Raw genomic sequence first — 11,210 nt, 5'->3', positions numbered from 1 at the left:
CAGTGGAGGTCAGAATAAATTCAGCTAATCTACAGGGCATTTGGGTAGGAAAGAGATATTGCAACTGACAAACAAAACAAAGCTAGAAGCAGCATATAAATAAAAGCCCACTAGTTATTAAACACCTTAACAAACTATTTGCATCATAGATTTTCCCTCATTTCACCTTTCATTGGTTAGCATAAAATTAAAAAAATTATGAGCAAACACCTAGTTCTGAAAAAACCTGAAAAGCCAACACTACTTAACATTTATAAATACTTCTTTTTTTTTTTTTTTTTTTTGTCAGGAACAATATTTCAGTTCTACAAAAGCCTTAAACAAAGCTACTGCTTTTCTACTTACCCCAGACACTTCCTTTCACAGGCAGCCAAAAAGTCCTCCACAGAAAACACAAAGAGCTGCAGGTATTCTCTCAATATACAGAAAATGACCTGACTTAATTGCCAATTAGTGGAGCTCCTCCCAGTGAGACTTTATTTTATAAATGAGTCCTTCTGAGTCAATAACCCTTCTGTCATGTATTTAAGCTTGTTGCATGTATTTAGAAGAGGCTGTATTGAAAATAAGGAATAAAAGAGCAGTTGAAGGTGGGTTTGTTCTTTATTTTCCTGTTTTTAGTGAATTTTAGTATCAGCTGATGCTAAGCACTTTTCATTCAAGAGAATTTATTTTTTTTAAATAAAGGGACAGGTAATTTTAGGTAATTTTAGATAGAGTTTTAATAATACACCCGGGCTCTTTTGGTACTTCTATGCTTGGGTACAAGGGAGAAGGAAAACAACTTATGCTAAATAAAATGAAAATTTTCTTGGCTGATAAATTTCTTTCGAGGTCATCAAGATGAGGCTCAGTAAATAGTGCATATAAAAGTCAACTCATAATTTTCAGTTCTTTCCACGACATTTAGTGAACAATTCTTGCTCAAGCACAGCGAGGAGAAGTGAAAGCTGCAAAGTTGTTGAAATATTTTAAGTTCTAGGCTGACAGGAGGATTTCCAACTCACTGAGACACAATTTTTTTTAAAAGAGAAATTTCTCTTACTTTTCTATCACATACAATTAAACACACCTTGTTTAAATGATATTATTTTTCAGGCTGTTATAAATACTGTTTTAAGTATTATTAAATATCAACAGAAGAAGGTATTTTCTCTTCATGGTTTGGGCCTAAAGTTCCTTATCAAATATCAGTAGAGCAAGTTGTTGGATTATTGATAATTTTTCTTATGTGGTCACTTAAGAGAAATAATGTGTAAGAATTGTTTATTCTGCATTGCTGTGCACTTGTTTTAGAGCTGATGTCCAGGTGTTATGAGAAATTAGATTACATGCTCATGATGTAACTTTTTTTGGCTACAAATCCCTGAAGTTATTTCAAACCAAAATTATTTAATCTGACCAGAAAACTGGGGAAAACCAGATGCTTCTGTTTTGGTGTTTTAGTTCTAGTACAGAGCCCCTGGGCAGCAGCTCCTACTGCAAAAGTTTCACACCCCAGGTACAGAAGAACAGGGAGAGGGGGGAAAAAAATCCTCTCCAACTTTTCTCAGACTTTAAAAATTATGTTTAAGGTATTCAATACCAGTTTATAAATATTCAGTGGAGTGCAAACCATGGTTCCACATCTGCTGGCTGGTTTTCCATCAGGCTGGGACTGGAGAGCGTTGGAGAAATCAACATCACTAAAAGAAAAAACAAATGCCAGTAGGTTTGCTCATTCCTAGAAGCCAGTCCCTTGAAACTACAAACAAATGCTACACTGTTGGAAAAAAGTTTTGCTGTTTACACTTGTACTTCCCTAATTTATGTTTGCATTACATAGTGTAATTAGGCATACTGTACATTGCAAAGCTGCATATTTTTTTTTCTCTCACACTCCAACTGTTTTATTTTGCTTTATTTTTTTTTTTTAACTATCGAATTACTTCTATTCTAAAGGTGCTGGTGTTCAAGCTCTGGTGAAATTTAGTCTTACTTTGTTTCCAAAGCATAAATAATCTCTAATGTTTGATGCTCCGCCATAGTGAGTACATTGTAAATGTGAAAGGGTGAGCTCAGAAAATAAAATACAGGGGTGGAGGTCTGACTAAAACAAATCCATGGAGCAGGATGGAAGCAGCTTTGAAGCTGGAGGAGCTCAGAGCCCACCCCTCACTGCTGTATCTGCCCACCTTTTTGTTTAGCTACAAAACTCGTGTTTAGCTACAAACTCGTAGTAAAAGATGTAATGAGGATCTGGCGAATCTCAGGCTGCATTAAAAAAAACCAAAACAATTTTATACAAACAAATCAGTGAGGTCTCTGTAATGGTTTTTTTTCAGGGTCACTGTTACTGACCCCTGAGTTCAATTTAGCCCAATGCAGGATGTCCAGCTCCAGTGTACAGATGTCCACAGTTTACTATTAAAAATTCACCAAGTTTCATCATCAATATCTTTGTCATTTCACATTTTTCTTCCCAGTCAGGACCCCTTTTTCATGTAGTATTAGTGCATGGGCTGAGGTTCATAGCAAAACATCAAACTGTGGGCCTTGCAGTAAAACTGTGCATGGTGACAATGATGGCTTGAGGTGAGTTAACTAAAATTGTCCTTCAGGATTATTTCAGGACAGCCATAAAACTCCAGGACCAGTATTTTTTCTGCTGGGCATTAGATGCTGTTTGCTCACTCTCCAGCTCTTCCAATTCTGTGTTTTTGTTCTAGAAGTTCATGAAGGACAGTCTTCCCTAAGGCTTCATCTCATCTGCATTTGAAGAATTGAAAATTTGCTGTGGTGAAGGAGCTTCTCGAAGTGAAATAACAACTGGACTTCTGAGGTGCTTCTTGTTCTGAAGTAGTTCTTGTTCTTTCCTAAAGATTTAACCTCTGCAACTGCAGGATTTGGCTAAAAATCCTAAATGAAAGTGAAGACCCCTGCCAATCCCTGCAATTTTGTTCTTAAGGGAAATGCTATTTCCAAATTGGGTTTGTGCTCTTAGAAATTCAGTTTGAGCTTTAGTGCAGCTTTGATCACTTTTTAACTGGATCTTTTACCAAAACTATTTTAGACACTCAAGTGCTGTAATTTTTAAATAGTTTCTGTGTAATGATCATCTTGTTTGTCATTAATTACCCAAATTGCTGTTTCTGGCCATTTATCCACAAGCCTTCCTGAGTGTTAAATTCCTCCAATTATTGATTGGTGTCATTAATTATTCCATAACCTTGTAGATGAGTGTAATTTCATCAGGGTAATACAAATCTCTAGAGAGAGCTGCAGGGCTTGATTCCACACCACCAATGTATATAATTACATCACTTATTGCTCCTGCCTGGTGCATGGCTTGTTCAAACTGAGGTGCCAAGGCCTGACCTGGCACCCAGGGTCTCGTTTGGGTGACAACTTGAATGAGATTTGCATGACAAAATAAATTTATCTGAGGCCAGAAACAAGCCCATGGTGATTGGAATACCCAAAGTTTGAACGTGAAGGTGTCAGGAAGCAAATCTGGATTTCACCATTACATTTGCTTTTATGAATGTACTCACTTAAATGGCTACTGGTGCTGCTGCTATCAGTTAATCTGATTTTAATTTAACTGACCTAAACTGGGCAGAATAAATATGGCATAAGTAGACAAGACAAAGCACTGGGACACTTTGATAGCTAGTGAGAGGAACAGGAGCTTGGAAATGACTTTAATCCCATGAAAGGTGGTTTTTCTGAAATAAAAAGTAGCCCTATGGACCTGCATTTTAAAATTCATTTTCATTTTGAATACCTGAACAAATTTTTTTTTTTTTCTGGTGATTTATTCTTCTTTGAGTGGGATCAGAGGAAGAATATGAAGATGAAATCAATATAATTTTCTTCCCTTACGAGAATCCTGCAGTAATAAAGTGTGCTTCAAAAGAAGAGAGTGCTTCAAGAGGCAGACAGGATAGTGTGACAGAGCAACCTGATGCTGAACTTGGCCAGGATTGTTTCACACACTGGTAATGGCAGAAGGGAAAAGCAAAAACCAAATTACATCTTAATTTGTCTAATATGTTCATCTGGCCACAGGTAACCACTGTGAATCTTGTGCAAGGATACCCCTGAAATCCACTGTAATGGGGATAACTGTGAGCTGCATTTCAAGTGTTAGACAAAGATGCAGATTTAGGCTTATTTCTTGGAAAAACAATGCTTTTCTGAGGTAAAATGGAGCAATTATTGCTATAATTATCATTAGTATCGTTTACCAGTATTTAATGTTTATTTTCATATATCCTCAATACCACCCTTCAGCAGTAATAAACCATGACTGGTTTACCTATTTTGAGAAGCAGCACCTCCACTAATGACATTTATAATCTGGAGGATTTTATGGACGTTTCTTTTTGAGATTTTAGATACAGCAAAATGAAGAATAAGCAGCTCTTTCCTTTAACTCCTCAAAATTTAATATATTTTCATCATAACTCCTTGTATTCATCTCCTCTGTAAACAATCCTACAATCTTTCAATCTCTTTTTATGAAATTTTTATTCCAGCACCCTGATCATTTTCATAACCAATTTCTGAACCCCTTGTGATTCTGTAATATACTTCAGGATGTTCTTTTGTATTTTTTATGAGAGGTAGAATAACAGCTTCTTTCACTGTTCTAATCTGCCTTCCAGCCTCAAACCATTTTCAGTCTTCGCTACCTACTCCTGAAATTTGATTCCTGATTTGTCCCACACATCCTCTCCTATATTTCTGAGCAGGAGATAGGATTTGCATCAGCTATTGCTGATATCCCAAAGTTTGACATCTCCATCTAAGCTGCTGTTAGAGCCAGAGCAGGGTGTATAGATTTGTCTTTTGGAATTGTGTGAGGCTCATCTTGAGATGAAAAATATCTCGTGTGTGTGTTATCAGGGAAGGGGAAGGAAGAATAGGAGCTGCTGGGGTTTAACTAGTGGCAGGCAGCAGAAAATAACTTGATATATCCAATAAAGCCTGATTTAATACAAACATTTTGAAGATTCCTTATATTTAGTTTACAACATTGCCCCCCAGAGCTGTAGTTAAAAGCACCCATAAGGGACCTTCTCTCCCCTTCTCCAAGACATGGTCCCCTCTATTTGCACCACAATTGGCTTTCTAGATGTTTGTTATTAAAACTCTCTGATGATAAACACACAACTTTTCCCTTTTTGCTGCTTAAATATGTTCACTCTGAAGTTTTTACCTGTTGTCTGACCAAATCTTCCATTCTCCATTTTTTTTTGCTTTACATTCCTCAATAGCTACAAACAGATTCTGTCTTGACAGCAATCTTTCCAAAAATGAAAGATAAATTTTGCATTGCTTCTTGTGTCATCTCTACATTAACATATTACAGAAAGAAAAGAGCCTTGACATTCTCTTCATAAAATACAGTTCAGTGGTTTATTTGTCTCCTGGATATTTAGAAACAATTTGGTGGGTTTTTTCCTAGCATATTGCTGGGAATGGAAGTCAAAAAAAGCTCAGTCTGTGATTGTTTTCTCCTTTTCCCTGTTTTTAAGTACCTGGAGGGAGCCTACAAGAAAGATGGGGAGAGACTTTTTACACGACCATGTTGTGGTCTTTGTTACAGTTCTTTCTGTAAACCAATTATTAAGTTTTCTTTACCTTCAGGGATGAACTTAATCATGCTTGTGTACACAGATGCCAGCTCCCTCTGACATATTTGGGACAATACAAGAGAGAAGTCTCGACAGGAATTTAAAATTAGAAATTAGAATAAGATTGAAGATACGAATGTCCCAGAAGGAGTTAGCTGGAAATCTGGTCATTCAGCCGAAGCAACAGAAATAGGATAATATGGAAAGCAAGTGTAAAAAACCCAAGACCCAAATTCTTTCAAGTCCATGGGTTTTGGATCTATCTGCATGAAAAAAATAATCTTGTCTCTGTCTTGGGGAAGATTGGTCCTGAATTGCCAGAAAGGTTAAATCCACTTCTGCTCAGTAAAATCAAATGGAAAGAGAAATAAGTCTGTTCATGTATGCAAGGCAGGGAGTAAGAAAAGCACTACAATTACAGTATCAGAAAAGAATTTTCAAGAGAAAGGGGAACTCCTTCCCTAATGTATTAAAGTATTTAGGTATGTGTCTATATATATCCTTCATAAAATCCATTTGTCTTTAAAATATACATTCACTGATTATTCTGAAATACATTTTTCTGATATTATTCTGCATCCCCTAAAGTACTTTTATTTGTTACAATGAGGTGCTGCAGCACTTAAACATAATGGGAACTCAGTTGAAGACTCCAGGTGCTATTGTAAATAAATGTAAAGGTAGCCAGCAATGGCTGGGCCTAAAGAATAAGCTTCCCATGGAAACAGGGCTAATTTAATCCCTTTAAGGTCATAAGGAACAGTTACATCCTGTAAAGATTAACTATTCTTCTGAAAAAGTCTTTTAAGGTTGGAATAATGGTTATTGCTTCATTGGTCATGTGTCAGCTCAGGTTCTTCAAGCTGTGCTCTCCTGTGATTCCATTCACAGCAATTTAAAAAAGATCCAAATGTGTGTCAGTCAAAACTTCCAAGCAGCTTACCCTGGGATTTCAGCATGGGGCAGTTGCAGAAAATGAAGTCATTTAGAATGGTGTTAATGTCATGAATCGAGGAATTTTTAAGTAATAGAGGGGAAAAAAGCAAAGAAATGGAATTTTTTATGATCCAGCAAATGGTGTGAGTTCTTCTGTTCTTAAATTGGTACTGGAAAGCAGAATGGACCAGTTCTGCTGGTGTCAGTCAGTGTGAGTCTGAATTCAGTGGGAGACAATGACTTTATGTCAGCTTGGGCTTTTAGCCCACCTGACTCTTTGTATCTTGGTGAAAAAGCCTGATCCAGAATGACACTTCCAACAGGAAAATGTTCATAGCAGCTAGTAACTGATAAATTAATTTATCTGTTAATCTCACTGACTTTGGCTAACTGCTTGCTCAGAATAGATGAAACTAATCAGGAAAACACTACAAGGCCTTTACTGAATGATCCAGCAACTAAAAACAGATGCGGGGAATAATTTCATTGAGACCGTTTATAACATTTATTTTGTGACTCAAGGAAGCACAAATTGCTGATGAATTTCTATCCAGAGTTGTCTTCCGCATTGTTGGGGCATCAACAGCACAGGAATTTGTTCTGACAGCTTTTTCTGGGTGTGCTTTGCATCTCAATCAGGCAGTTTTCAAAGAATTATAGCAGCACTTGCCACATCCCTTCCTTTGCGAACATTGTCCTGGGTTGAGGTGTATTCTATTACCATCCTCATGAGCTGTGGAAATCAGGTGGGGCAGTGTTTCCTTGCCTCCTCCCCCCAGACTATCTTGCTGTTAATGGCCCATCATTGTCCTGCCCCATGACTCAGAGATAACTCCCTCCGGACCATCTTCTGTTAATGAGCCTAATCAACACTTGGCCTCATGACTCATTACCCCATTGTGAGATGCTCCACCCAGAGGGAGGAATATCCACCCATCGTGGATATTATCTGGGACTCTGAGCACCAAAGACACTGGCTCCACTGAATTTCCAGGGGACAGGAGCTACACAGCCACCACTGGACTTTCTGAGGAAGAGCAGACCCCTTCTACTACAGGATCACCACTTCAGAGGATTGCAGCCACCATTCCACCAGACTGCTACCACCCTGCCTAACAGGGACTCAGGTTGTATCTTGACTCTGTCCGTGTTTTCTTTTACTTCCTTTTCCTTTTTTTTTAATTTCCATTAAATTGTTATTCTGACTTGGTGCCTCTCACTGGTTTGTTTTCAAACTAGTACAAACATTAATTAATTAGGCAAAACTCTTTCGAAACAACAGAAATTGCAGTCTACAAAGCAAAGGTGGAGGGTGAAGAGATGAACAGCAACAGCAAGAAATGAGTGAAGGCAGCACATGGGAGACAAACTCTCCAAGACTGCCCGGAGCTGTGTTCTTGGCCTGCCCAAATCTCAGTTTAGCAGCCCTGGGTGTGCCTCATGTCCTCCCCCACCATCTTTACAGGATGCAACCATTCCTTATGACCTTGGATTAAATTAGCCCTGTTTCCATGGGAAGCTGATTCCTCAGGCTCAGCCATGGTGTGGAGCACAGTTTGAGGTGTTTTTTAAGGATGTGTGGAGTTCCTTCCTGCTTGTGGTGGGGGTGGGGTGTGTGTGTGTGATATGGATTACCCAGGCCGAACTTTTCAACAATAACACTGTTAGCTTGACCTTGCTTTTGTATTCCACAGATAATTGCCTGGTAGATTAAGGGTCTGAACTGTCAAACTGCAGATTTTGTCAAGTCAAAGCTGTTGTGACCCACCTAATTTGCCTGTGTAGTTGAGCTAATGAACTTTAACTCACCATTTTGGTATATTGTGCAGTAAATTTTGAAAGTAATGCCTACATTATACCTGTTCTTTTAAAGCTCAAATGGCACCTCTAAATCTCGGTAGGCAACCACTTTACACATTGTAAAGTTGGGTTTTTAACAAGAAACTTTTTTTTTTTTGCTACTGTGACTGGTTCTGTTTGGAGATTGAGTTATAATGGAACTCCAACTTCATCTTTAGGAGGCTTGTTGTAAGTTATTTTTGTTGTTTTAATGAATAAAATATGGTCACTGAACAACCACTGTCAGAGGGCAATTTTTGGTGTCAAAAAAGACCAGAGAAGCTGTAACTGCCCCTGGATCCCTGGAAGTGTCCAAGGCCAGGTTGGACAGGGCTTGGAGCAACCTGGGATAGTGGAAGGTGTCCCTGCCTATGGCAGAAGGGTAGGATGATGTCTGTTTAAGGTCCCAAATCATTCTAGGATTCTGTGATTTTATTTTGAATCTGTGATTTTTCTTTGTGGAAGAGCTGAAATTGTGGACTGCAGTTTGGGAATAGGCTTGAAAAGGGAGTTTTGAGGGAATATCAATTTTATGAAACTTTTCTTCTTCATGATTAAATGCCTAAAAGATACCAGGGGAAGAAAAGAAGGCTTTGAGATTACTCTGTACCAGTGGTGTCTGAAGATAGCCCATAACTTATAGCAAGAGTCAGTCATGTTAAGATCACTGATTTAGAAGGGGTGTGACTCTTGTCCCTGATCCAGTCAAATTTATAAACCATAATTTAGTTCTTTTCCATCACCTCCCTCACCTTTCCTCAATGTTGGCTTCCCACTCATTTTTCCTCTGTGGATTGTACAGTGTACATTTCGAAAATCACTTCTGTGTTCCCCCTTTCCCAGGTAGACACTGTCCCTCTGCCACCAAGTGGGAAAAATTACTAAAAGATACATATTTTTTTCAGCTGAATGCTTCAAATAGTGGCGTGGCTAATTCATCTTCACCTTTCCCAATATGACCACAGTCCTAAACTTCTCTCTGGGAGCACAATCCCACTTCAACCTTACATTTTATGGTTTTGTGAGTTTGGTAGGACAGAGCCCAACAAGCAAACTTCTTCCTTTCTCCACATCCAGGTTCTTGGAAATAAGAAAGACATTCAGTCCTAGGAACAAAACTTTCTCCTCTTTTGTCTTTCCAGTGCCAGAGAGGTGTAGATCTGATGAACACTCATTATCATTTCCTTGCTTCTAGAAGCTCATCATCTTTCATGAATTTCCAGGTAGTGCTCAGAGCAATCAACAGCTGAGCAGGGGAGGGGTGATTTGTTCCTCACATATTGAAAAATCTTTTGAAAATAAGAGTTTTCAGTGTCGATCTCTTTTTTTTTTTTTTTTTTTTTTCCATTGCTCTTGGTACATTTCCTGCCTGACTTGTGCTTGAGTTTTGTAATCTTCCTCCTGTCACTTAGAGCTGTGCTGCTGTCCAAAGGGTTTGAGCTTGGCATGGATCCCTTTGGATTTGGGAGAATATCGATCATCTTACTAGTTCTCTTACTTTAATGGATTCAAGTTGGTTTGTGATCTTCCCCAAAGACAACCTATCGTTTCTTACTGCTGACCCTTTCAATTTTTATCTGGGAACTTTTTCACATCCCTTTTTAAACTTTACTCTCATGGTATCCACCTGTTCCTTCCTAAAACATCAGTTACTAATGGCCTTTTGACCCGCATCTTTCTTTTCTCCTCCCTGTTCCAGTAATATTTCAAAGTAAAATATGCCATGGAAGCTGATGTGGCAGCAAAGAAATGAGTCATCTCTTAGAACAGGGAATTATTTTTTTCTAGTCTGTAGCGGGAATTTCCTTGAATTAAAAGAAAAGGTCAGAATTCAGTGAACAACAGGTGATGACAATGGAGTGAATAATCAATCTTGGTGCACAGAAGAAGTGTGTGTGACTGGGATTTAAAGAGGGGGAAGAAGTTTGAAGAAGTATTATTTTTTTGACAAATAATGCAGTAGAAATAACTGACTAAGAGCTAACACCCTGAGCATGCTGTTAGCTTTATGTATTGTTCTTTTGTTCACACACACATTCTGTCCTGGCTTTCAAGAGCTTTTTAGCCTCACTAACTTCATCCTCCTTTAAAATAATCTTTGTTTTTCTTGTCTCTCCATGGCAGAGACTTTGCTTTACAAGTACCTTCTAGCTGAGGATCCTTGACTTTTGCAAATAATGGCAGAACTACATACTCAGAGTAAATGATATGTATGACCTATGAGTATGTGATTTTGAGGAGGAGCCTGGCTGGGGATTACTGAAGACCTCAGATGCATGCAAAAATGTCCCTATCAAAATCACATCATCCCTTTCTGTTCTCTGTTCCAGAAAAAAACCCAACTCTGAATCACACCAAGCACATTGGAACAGGGAGGAACAGAACAAAACGAAGAATGAAGCCCAATGGTGTCACTTAGTACAAGAAATGGGAGGTCATCATAGAACCACAGAATATCCTGAGCTGGAAGGGATCCACAAGGATCATTGGTCCAACTCCTGCCCTGCACAGACACCCCAACAATCCCACCCTGTCCCACCCAACCCCCTGAGAGCGTTGTCCAAACACCTCTTGGACTCTGTCAGGCTTAAGGCTGTGACCATTCCCTGGGGAGCCTGTTCAGTGCCCCACCACCCTCTGGGTGAAAACCCTTTTCCTAATGGTGTGATGAAAAGCATTTACTCAGTATTTTAATTACAGGGACTTAGACCAGCAACGCTCTGTGGGGAAGGGCTGAGAGCAAGGAAGAGCTGGGAGGGTGAAAATGGGTGACAGTTTCCACAACCTAAAGGTGCTCAGAGCCCTGGAGCTGAG

General features: G+C 38.9%; 1 long non-coding RNA gene across 1 annotated transcript; it reads left to right on the top strand.

Moving 5' to 3' along the window:
- Positions 1-523: 523 nt before the first annotated feature.
- Positions 524-10,929, top strand: LOC138109194 (uncharacterized). The gene is made up of 3 exons (XR_011150354.1): positions 524-590; positions 2,709-2,821; positions 10,727-10,929. It is a non-coding gene; the product is annotated as an uncharacterized lncRNA (long non-coding RNA).
- The last annotated feature ends 281 nt before the right edge of the window (positions 10,930-11,210 follow it).

This window comes from Aphelocoma coerulescens, chromosome 4, assembly GCF_041296385.1.
Source record: "Aphelocoma coerulescens isolate FSJ_1873_10779 chromosome 4, UR_Acoe_1.0, whole genome shotgun sequence".
Lineage (NCBI taxonomy): Eukaryota > Metazoa > Chordata > Aves > Passeriformes > Corvidae > Aphelocoma > Aphelocoma coerulescens.
This window is presented reverse-complemented; position numbering and strand designations above follow the sequence as displayed.